An 11,393-nucleotide genomic window follows, 5' to 3' on the forward strand; every position below is an offset into this window, starting at 1 on the left:
AAACAGACACTGAGTTAGATTAGTTTGAGGCAATAAGGTCAGTGATCAAGTCAGCTAACACCAGCTAACCCTTAAGGAGTTGAGATAGGAATGGCTGAAATCCACAATAAAACAGGTTGGCAATCCAGCGGTATTGGGATCCAAGGAGAAAAAGAGGGGGAAATGGTCCAGAGTTGGCAAGAATTTGAGAAAGTGGGCATCCAAAGAATTCTGCTCTCCTACAATAATGAAGTACATTTCCGACTTAACTCCCTGGGAGCTGGGATCATGCCAATATTTTGTTGAATTCTAGTAGTTCATTCTTCTGAACAAGGTCCAGAGGGAAAGAACTTCCTAGTCCTAGGAATAGGAATACTAGAATAGGAATAGGAAAAGGAATAGAAATAGAAATAGAAAGAGGAATAGGAAACTAGACTTAGAGGCAGGAAGACTAAAATCCCACTTCTTTCATTTAGTATGTACCTCATGACCTTGGACAATTAATAATAACTAGCACTTGCATCTCCTTTAAGGTTTGCCAAGCAATTTACAAATATAATCGATTTTTTCTTTAATAACCCTTACTTTCCATCTTAGAATTAATACTGCGTATTGGTTCCAAAGCAGAAGAGCGGTAAGGGCTAGGCAATGGAGGGTAAGTGACTTGCCCAGGGTCACACAGCTGGTAAATGTCTGAGGCTAGATTTGAACCCAGAATCTCTCATCTCTAGACCTGACTCAATATTATCTCATTGATCACAAAAATTCTTCAACACTGATGCTCCATTTTATAAATGAGGAAGAGGGAGATTGGATTCCTCGATCAAGGTCAGACATCCAGTAAGCATCTGAAATAAGATTTGAATTCAGTTCTAATTCATGCAGCCCTCTCCTCACTATGTGACTTAGCTATGTCTCTAGCCTCCATTTCCTCATCTATAAAATGAGGGAATTGGACAGATGGTTTCTAATTTCTCTTCCATAGGTCTAAACCTCTGATGTATGATTCCTGTCTGGTTGACCAAGTCTCCTGACTTGGGATCATAGAATTCAGAGCTGGAAGGGACCTTAGAGATCATCTGACCCAATGCCCTCATTTTCTGGTTGAGAAAACAGAGGTCTAGAGAAATTAAATGACTTGCTCAGGGTCACCTTCCTGTTAACTAGCAGAGGTCTTCTGACTCCAAATCCCAGTGTTCTTCCCACCAGACTACAGGTGCTTTCATTCAAGTCTCCAGTCACTCTTCTTGTCTGTAACTTTTATTTTTCCCCCATCAGCCAGGTTTGTGGCTCTATCTTTTGTTTAAAAAAAAAAAGCTGTTTTCCCAGATACACTGTATGGTAGAAGAACCCTTTTCAATGCTCCAATCACTGTAAGAAGAGAATGCAACCTTGAAGGTTCAAGGTCTCTAGAAGGCAGGGGAATGATGGTCTAAGGACACAATACAGATCGCCCTAGAAGCTACTCTGAGTCTCACTCTTATCTCAGATTCCCAGAGCTAGGAAATTGTTCATTTCCCATACTGCAAAAGTCTGAAAGAACCATGGTTTCTTTTGGCCCTTTCATATGGAACTAAGACCGAGAGACTTCCCTACCAATGAGGTCAGTGCAGGTTTCATAATCCGCCTCCCGAAGACTCATGCAAACTTGTTTCAAATCTAGTCCATGGTTGGAATTTTCTCCCTGAAATCAAGCAATCTTTGGAGACCATGCAGGGTAGAGCGACTGTCAACCAGAAAAGCTAGCGGCCTGATTCTGTTTTGGATTCCACATATGCAGTCCAGCTGGGCGCCCGGGATCTGGACTGAAGTGAGGCCACCCTTAGTGGAGGTATTCCAAGAGCAGCTCAGCGACCCAGTCTGGGAGAGTCTGGCCCGGGCTGAGGCGTCTGGAATATTTTCAGTGCTAATGAGCCAATGGTTACAGATTGAAGGAGGCTTAAGTGCCAGCTGGGGACCCTCTCAACAGCCGCTGTCTGCTCCAGCCCCAGGCTGTGGGTCTCCCCCTAAAGTGGAAGCGAAGCCAGTTCAGCTGGGGTCAGTCTAACCCCAAGGCACCCCAGCTGACAAGGTTCTTCATTAGAAGGTCAATGTTCATGACTGTTGTGGGCAGGTTAGGCATTCAATGAGTGTCTTATTGGTTAAAACACTTATCTTGACCCTTGCTGGCTTTTCTTGCCCTATTCCCACTCATAATCTCATGTCAATAGAGTTAAGAATAAATTGCATTTATATAATGTTCTGTGGTTACAAAGTGCTTTATCTATGGCATCCTATGTGGTCATGAGGTTATATATGTTGGGGGGTTCTTACACATATATTTAGAAATAGAAGGGACGTCAGAGGTGATAGAGTCTATCCCCTTTCTACTTTCCAGATGAAGAAATTGAGTAATAGAGAGGCAAATTGGCTTGTCTAGGGTCTCACAATCAATATATTTGAGGTGGGATGCAAGCCCAAGTTCTTTTTTGTTTGTTTTAACCCCTTGCCTTCTGTCTTAGAATCAACACTGTGAATTGGTTCCAAGGCAGAAGAGTGGTAAGGGTTATGGCAATGGGGGTTAAGTGACTTGCCCAGGGTCACATAGCTAGGAAGTGTCTGAGGCCAGATTTGAATCTAGGACTTTACATCTCTAGGCCTGGCTCTCAATCTACTGAGACACCCAGCTACCCCCCAAGTTCTCTTTAGTCCAAGTCTAGTGCCCTATTCCAAATTCAGTCCACTATGCCATAGTGTCTTTCAAGAATTCTATGCAGTAAAATACTACAAGTATTAATATCACTCCCCCCATTTTGTAGATGTTAAATGCTAGGTTTAGAGGTTAAAGGTAGAAGGGTTTATTGAGGAAGCATTATAGAATCATAACTTTTGAACTGAAAGGGACCTTGGAGACCATTTTGTATGACCCTCTCATTTTACAGATGAAGAGACTAAGACCACAAGTAGGAAGCATCAGAGATAAGATTTGAACCCAAGGCCTTTTACTCAGATTTAGTCCTCTCTCCTTTGTACATCTTCTAATCCAATCTCTCATTTAACAGAGAATTTAACTTCCCCAAAGTCAAATAGCTAATAAGTATTCAAATCTAGGTCCCCTGGTTCTTAGAACTATTGCCCTCCTGGTTGATCACTGGTACCATCCAAAGAAGGGAAGCTGCTCTGACCTTTCCTAGGAAGTACTATGGCTTCTAAGATATATCCAGCCCCACTCAGAGTAGCATCCTATCACCCCACTCCACGAATAACTGCCCCATTAATTTGGTACAATGGATGTATCTCAGTGGAGTCTGTTACACTCTGAAATAGCAGTCCTTCAAGACTTTGGGAAGGTACAGAATTTGGAACTATATTAGAGGTCTGATTCTTTCTATAAAAAATGAGGAAGCTTTATCTGTGTAATAAATCATCAGAGTTGAGTATAACTATCATCTAGAGCCAATGCTCTTTGACAGACATTATCAACTTATTTAACCAAGTCTCTGTGGCACTGTTCTATAGCAAGATGGTGGTGTGCTAGGGAGGGAATTCCAATTCAGATGGAAGGAGAATGAAAGACTACATTCTATATGTGCTATAGCTATTCCAAGGTATGCCGAGATACTGCTTGGCTGTTGTAATATTCCATCCATGTTTTAACATTTCATCAGTGATATATTCTGTGAACTTTTGGACCTCAATGTAATTGTGTATCTCAAATGATATCCTGATTTATTGTCATGACCCTGAATAGAATCCTTCACAGACCTGTTCAGTACTGGATTGTTTCCATGAACACTGGCTTTAGGCCAAGTTATAGAAACTCTTGTCTGACTTAATCCCTGTAGAATTTGGGGCATAGCATCTCCCCACAGGGCACTGATATAGACCCACCAAAAAAAAGAGTCCTATCTTAAATAAATGACTGCCTGCAACTTCCAAGGACATTCAATCTTCCTAGGATTCATTATTCATTACTGATTTTTTATTCCAGAGCTGTCTCTTTTCTAACTAATATCTTTTCTCTAAAACTCATTTGAGATTTGCTGGCAAAGCAGCTACTGTAAACTCAGTTACCACAATCCCATACATACACATCAACTCACATACCTCTCTTCCACATATATATATATATATATATATATCCACTTCCAACATATGCCTAGAAATCAAGCACATCTCCCCTGAAATACATGAACTTCTCATTTTGTAACATGCATTTCAACAAAGATACAGATCCCTGCACAATAGATATCCCCCATTCATGTGCAATCACATACATACAGACACTGAAGCCACAGGTAGAGGCATACCCACCTATCCATGCAGTCCATCTAAGCAATTCATATAAACATGATCCTCCCCATGCAAATATACTCATCCAGTGGGTAGATGCACAGATAGATAGCTTGGAAGGCACGTGGCTTGGAAGCAAGAAGACAAAGTGAATGCTAGGTAAGTGAGAGAAAATGGGTACATAAATGGATCATAGAGTAGAATATGAAGAATAGAAGGGAGTTGATCAGAAAGGCAACTAGGATGTCAGTAGAATTGTGTATCCTCACTTTAGTTCTTATTAAAAGTGGGAAACAGGCTCTAATTCTTTGCTACTCCTGCTTAAAAGTAGGTTATCATTCAAAGGGCATCATTTCAATTGACACATATTTATTAAGCGTCTTCCATCTGTAAGTCATGGCAGCAGATGCTGAGAGAGATGTGGGAGGATCTTTGCCCTAGATGTCAAAATTTTAAGTAAGTTTATGCAAAGAGTCTTTGACTTTAAGACACGATCCCTACCTTCAAGGAGCTTACAATCTCAGACAAGATTCACAACTCTAAAGAGAGCCAATTCACGTGCATTGCCTAACTTTTGATGGTCACCCATTACCTTACCTGGAAGCACTGCCTCAACCTCTCCACTCCAAAGTAACTGTAGAGAACTCAAGCGTAAGTCAGAGGAAGATTATCATTATCACCGTAACAACAACAATATTTGTAAAACACTCTGAGGTTTGTAAGGCACTTTCCACATCTTTCTTTTGATCCTCACAACAAACCATTTCACAGATGTGAGGAAACTTGAGGTTGAGAGAAGTTAAGTGGCTTGCCCCAAATCATACAGCTAAGAAAGTACCTGAGGCAGGATGTGAGCTCAAATATTCCTACCTCAAAGTCTCACACTCTACTCATGATGCCATCTAGCTTCCTCACAAATATTAGTAATGTTCTAACCACTTAGGATGCCAGAGAGCAAGTGAAGAGGTCTAAGCAGTGAACTCTTCGATCTAGGATAAGTCATTTTTCTCTCTCAATTTTAAGCTCACCATTGATCAAGATTGTCTGGACTTTTCCAAAGAGCAGGGCAATTCTATTTCCTCACGAGGTAATGTCCTACTCTTGGCTTTGGAACTCACCTTTAAGACCCCCAGGCTAAAGACCTTGCATCACTGTCTCTCTTTTCAGATGAGTCTGAGCCTTTGAAAGAGCATGAAAAAGAACACTCTTCTTCCCTTTTCTCTCTTCTTCATGAAGCTTCTTATTGGCTGATGAAAACTAATTAGGTAACAAGTGTGAGAGACTGACTTTGACCTTAAGATAATTCCTTCACATATATGTCAAAACTAAAGTTCAAAGACTGATTAATGTCTCTAATAAGGGTGGGGGCAGGGATCCAAGAAAATAGCAAATCTAAAATGCTTCTGTGAGGGTTGTGGAAAGAGCATCTGATGAGGGGTCAAAAGATCTGGATCCTAGTCCCAGTGCCACTGCTTCTTTAGCCAGACAACCACAAAGCTGGGGCCAAAAAATCAGGTTTCCTCCCTCCCAGGCCAGTCTTTCCATTATAACATCTTGATTACAAGTGAGTTTTAGCATATCACAACTTCTTTCAGCCTCAATCTCCAGTGTAGTTTAGTGGAAAGAGCATGGTTCTGGTCACCTCCAAAGCTTACTATCTAAAGGACTTTGGCCAAGACACTTTCCTCCTTGGGAGTCAAGTTCTTCATCAGCAAAATGAGGAAGTTGGATTAGATGACAGCTAAGGTTCATTCTGTCTCTATATTTGTGAACCTATCTTTGATCCTCATCTGTAAAATGAGAGGGCTGGATTAGATTCAATTCAATTCAACCAGTGTTTATTAAGATTGCATTATGTGCATTAATAAATAAGTTCAAAATTAGTTGAGGAGAGGGAGAGTACCAAATACTCACCAAACTAACAACTGGGGAGGAGAGCAGAATCGAGGAGATCTCGCACAGAAATTGGAACTGGAGTTAAGCCTTCAAAGAAGTTCAGAAGTGGGGTTGGAGGGTAAAGTGTTAGGGGTAAAGAAAGGGAGCATTCTAAACAAGAGCAGAGATGGGAAAGAGGATGGAAAATCCAGGGAATAGTCAGTCTTATGAGAAAGTAGAGCATGTGATAAATAGTAATATAAAATAAATCCAGAAAGGCAGGGGGAGGCAAATTCAGAAAACTTTAAATGACTGAGAAATTTGTATTTTGTCTTAGAAGCAAGCAAGAGGGAATCACCAAAAAGTAATATGGTCAGATCTATATCCTTTGAGTTTTAATTTGATAATAGAATAGATTGTACATCAGAGAGAAGGGAGATTAAAAACAGAGATCAATTGGGAAGCTTTTACAATAATCTGCATGAGACATGATAAGGACCTGAATTGGGAGGGTAAATGACTCAGGGTTGTGTGTAAGTGTGTGCGTGTGTGCGTGTGTGTGTGTGTGTGTGTGTGTGTGTGTGTGTGTGTGTTGTGAAGAAAACTGAAGTGAGAGGATTCGGGCAATAAGTAGGTAATTGTGGGAAGTGAGTGAACCACACTGACTCCATCTTGTGACTCAGTTCTGGAGCCAGCTCAGTTCCCTTTCTATTTAGTTATGGATCTAATCCAAATTCTGTCTTATAAGAAAAGTTTATTCAGTTGTAGGAATTGGAAGAAACCTAGCCCTGAGTGGGGAAGTTTGGAGGAGGGAGAGATTTAAGGAGGAAATAGATTGAGTTCCATTTTGTACATAAAGAGTTTCTGTGGGATATAAAGGTAGAGATATCTAGCAAGCATTTGGTAATATTGAATCAGAGTTCAGGAGGAAGATGTGGGATAAATATGTAGACCTTAGAGTAGTCTGTATAGGAATGACATCTGAACCCCTAGGAATAGATAGGATCACCAAGAGAGTGCTGAGACAGGAGATGTAATTCTAAGATTATATATGTATGTATATATATATATACATATATATATATATATATACACCCACAGTAAGGATATAGATGATAATACAATAAATAGGGTTGAGGAGTAGTCAAACGAATAGGAGGCCATAGGAACATTACAGAAACTAAAGGAGAAAAGAACATCCAAGAGGAAAGGATAGTTGACCATCCCCAATGTTAAAGACTTCAAATTTGAATTTAACTAAATAAGTATTGAGCAAAGGTCACTGGGATTCAACAGTTTTTATTTCTTTGATAGATTATTTCCAAAGTGCCTCCAAGATTAAGTCCATAAATCTATGGAAACCCATTTTTATTTCAAAGAAAACTGCTTGCTTAAGGCATAGCTTATGCCTTTGTCATAGATTTTAGTAAATGAAGACTTCAGTAGAGTCCTATTCAGATGCTTCATTGTCAAGTAGAAGTAAACCTGGGCTCCCAAAGTTTATGCCAGTGGAAAACACAATCTGGTGGGTCTAACAAATCTTCCTGTATAGACCTATTGTATATCTATTTTCCAAAAACCACCCAACCTAAGTTCAGATTTCTAATGAATTTTTTGACCAGAGAGACTCTTGAAGGCCATTTATTAAGTTACAGAAAGATCACAATAACCCCACTGATAAAGTTACGAATCCCTTAAGTATCGAAGTAAGCAAATGAAAATGTGAAATGAAATTTCTCAAAAGTCTGGCATTTTACATTGATGACCAATCTCCATTAGCAGATTCAGGGGCCAAATACCTCATATGAAGGCAAAAGCTGTTCGTTAAACAAGTATTTTGCCTTGAGAATAGAAATATAAGGATAGTACCACTAATTTACTACTGGCTCTTTTCTGATGTGATTGATATAAGCAGGTATTTTCACCCTAGGCAGAGTAATAAAACAAGACAAATCTGTTATCAGTGCCTTCTTTTCTGAACTGCTCGCTATCCTCTTTAACCACTTCTCCCTAAGAACCCAATACTCCATGCTAAACTTTAGCTGGTACAACACCTTCACAATGAGGTGCTACCACTCCCAGATTGAATTCTCCCTCCTCCCTAGAACATGTCTGTATTGCTTTCCTTGCTCTGCTAAATAGATCTGAAGGCTTAAAGAAACTTAGAATTGATAGGGGCTTTAGAGATCATTTCTCTCAGTTCCCTCTATAGCACTTGATAAATTCCCAAGTTATTAGGAGCTTAATGTGTTTCCACTCCCGTTAGGTATTTGCATTTTAGAAACAAGACTCTAAAAGATTTAACTCAATGATTTAATCCAAAGAGATGAATTTATAATAATGGAGATGTTAGGTACTATGGAAGCCCGTGGAGAAGATATCTTGAGACAGAAGACTCATTCCCCCATCCAGAGATCTGTCTCTTATAAGAAAGAATAAAAGAGAAAAACCGCAGTTCAGCATATTGGAAGTCTGACATTGTGCACAGTGTTCCTCATTCGCAATCTTCCACTTCTTCAAAGAGAGTTGAGAGGTGTCTTCTCTTATCTGTTCTTTAGGGAAAAGCTGGATCATTAGAATTTTGAGATTTTGTAATTCGTCTTCACAAAAAGCATATAGGTTTTTTAATAAAAATCACAAGTGGATCACAGATTACACATTAAATATATTTAGTGATCTATGCCTGAAATAGGACCTACTATCCATCAGTTGAGCCTACTCTGTGTTAAATAGGTACCACCTGGTGTAGCTAGGTTGCTTAGGGAGAGTCAGTTCACCCCTACAGAGCTAGCCTTGCATGCTCTCATCCTAATTCACTAATGGAGATGTCATACAAAGTTATGCATTTTTTTCCTGAGGAGTAATATATGAAATACACCTGAGACTTCACTACTTAATTGTACTTGACATTTCTGGGTCACTGGTGGGTGGTGGCAAGTATCTTATTGGAAAGTCCCATCACTTGTGACAGCGGCCAAGGAAAAAGCCCAAAATCAGAGACTGTGAACCAGTTTCTACTCTGTTGTCTTGCCATCCAACAAAATATAATCGCACTTAATAGGTACACATCCCTTATTATATAAAGCTGTTAACCCCAAAAATAAAATGCACTGGAATTATAGAAAAAGCTACAGAAAAATTAGTTGTTGAGATTCTTCCTCCAGGATCTAATTATACCTGGGATCATAAAATATACAATAAAAACAGAATTTATTTAGACCAGGAGTTCTTAAGTTGTGGTCATTATGATACTAGTGATCCAAAAGTCTCTTCCAGGTAGCTTATAGATTAGTAACTCATAGATTAATATTTACAATATAATGAAATATATGGTTTTGTTCCTGTCATTAATCAGTTATTTAGGATGGCTAAAAAGTAGATTTTATTTCATCAATGTTTCATCAAAAGAAACATTATTCCATTCATTCTGGTCAAATACTCTAACTTAAGGTCAAAGCCTTAACTATTTTTTCCAAAAGGCACCAACATGGGAAATTAAGGCATTTTTGTAGCCTATTAACTTTAGCCTTCATGATGCTATTACCTTTTTTTTAAGGAATCCATATATTTGTATATTTGAAAAGTATTAAGAAAAAAATTGGCCATAATTCTCTCCCATCTCCTCTAACCTCAAAATGGATTCTTCAGATTTTGGGGTTTTTTGCTACTCTCACTCATTCTTCTTTTCTATGTCATCAATTTCTATCTACTTCCATAAAAATAGTTTTAGTCTAAGTCTTGGAATTTGTTGGAGCAACCCTCCATATGGGTTATCCTCAGCTTCCTTTGCACATTATAAAATGGTGTCCATGGAGTTGCTGTTGTCAGTCTTATCCAGAGACATATTTTTCATTATGAATGATGACTTGGGTTCCAAATCTACCATGAACTGGGCCTGCCCCAGGGAGTTCAGGTTTATAAGACTTCAAAGACCTATTCTATCCTTTCCCTTGTACATTATTGGTGTGGCTCATGGAATATGGACAGTGCATGATGTAGTCCTTGATTAAAGTATCAGCTTGTCTAGTCTTCCATTTATTTTTTCTTTGTTTTTCTTTTAAATTAACTTTTTAATTGTATTCCAGATTATATGTTGATATAATTTCCAAGATCTGTTTTCTGACATTTTGTGATTTATGTTCTCTCCCTCCCTTCTCTTTTCCCCCTCCCCATGGCAACAAGTAATGTAGGTTGTACATGTGTTATTATACAATACATATTTCCATGTTCATCATATTGTGAAAGAATACACCTATCACAACACTACAGAAAAATTCATAGAGGAAAAAAATGAAAAATGGCATGCTTCAGTCTGCATCTAGACTCCATCAGTTCCTTCTATAGTAATAGATAGCCTTTTTCATCATGAGTCCCTTAGAATTGTCCTAGATCCTTGCATTGCTGAAAATCATTAAAACAGTTACAGGTAATCATCTTACTTAATTGCTATTATTATGTACAATGTTCTCCTGGTTCTGCTCTCTTCACTTTGCATCACTTAATATGTCTGCTAGGTTTTTTGTGATCCCATCCTCTTCATCTTTTTTTATGGCGCGATCATTTGTTTTTATCTATACAGAATTTTGCTCCCCTCTAACTCATTGGGATCATCTACACTTCAGCCAGTCCAACTTTGGTTACAATTATGATCTGGTTTAACTTGCTTTGGTAACATTGATTTCATACACTTTATGGAAGTTCTGGTGCTCAAAGAAAGCCAGACTATCACTGTGACCTCCCTTCTTAATAGATGTTCCAATGACCAAAAGCATATCTGGACAGAAGTGGCAGTCAGTCCTTGAGAAGAAGGTACAAAAATATGATGCTGAAAAAAGTGATTTCTTTTTTTTTCAGATATTCCACAGTCTTAAAGTATCTTCCCCTTCCTGAGAGAGTCAAGGACAGTACCTTCATAGGAAAATGTCACACAGGAAGTATCCATGACAGGATTGATATGAACATTCACATTTCTGTCCCAGATGCTTCCATCCCATCAGCATCTCCAACTGCAATGAGCTTCCCATCTCTACTGTATGTACAAGTGGTTCAAATTACATTTTTTCCCTGAACTATTCTTGGTTTAAACATACTTTTATGCTTCTTATCTCTATCCACATCCCACATTCAAATGATTCCATCATTTGAACAAGTCAAAAATTCTTCTCTTATTCTGGGATGCCAAATAGTTTATATTAAGCATTGCCCTGTGAGAATTAGCCAAGATATAGATATATATATATATATATGTAAATATATATGTGTGTATA

At 38.7% G+C, this 11,393-nt stretch overlaps 1 protein-coding gene across 1 annotated transcript in view; it reads right to left on the reverse strand.

The window, feature by feature from the left end:
* TMEM178B (transmembrane protein 178B) overlaps positions 1-11,393 on the reverse strand; it is a 443,620-nt gene that overhangs the window by 366,210 nt on the left and 66,017 nt on the right. The window lies entirely within an intron of this gene.

The sequence above is a fragment of the Gracilinanus agilis genome, chromosome 5 (assembly GCF_016433145.1).
Source record: "Gracilinanus agilis isolate LMUSP501 chromosome 5, AgileGrace, whole genome shotgun sequence".
Taxonomy (NCBI): Eukaryota; Metazoa; Chordata; class Mammalia; order Didelphimorphia; family Didelphidae; genus Gracilinanus; species Gracilinanus agilis.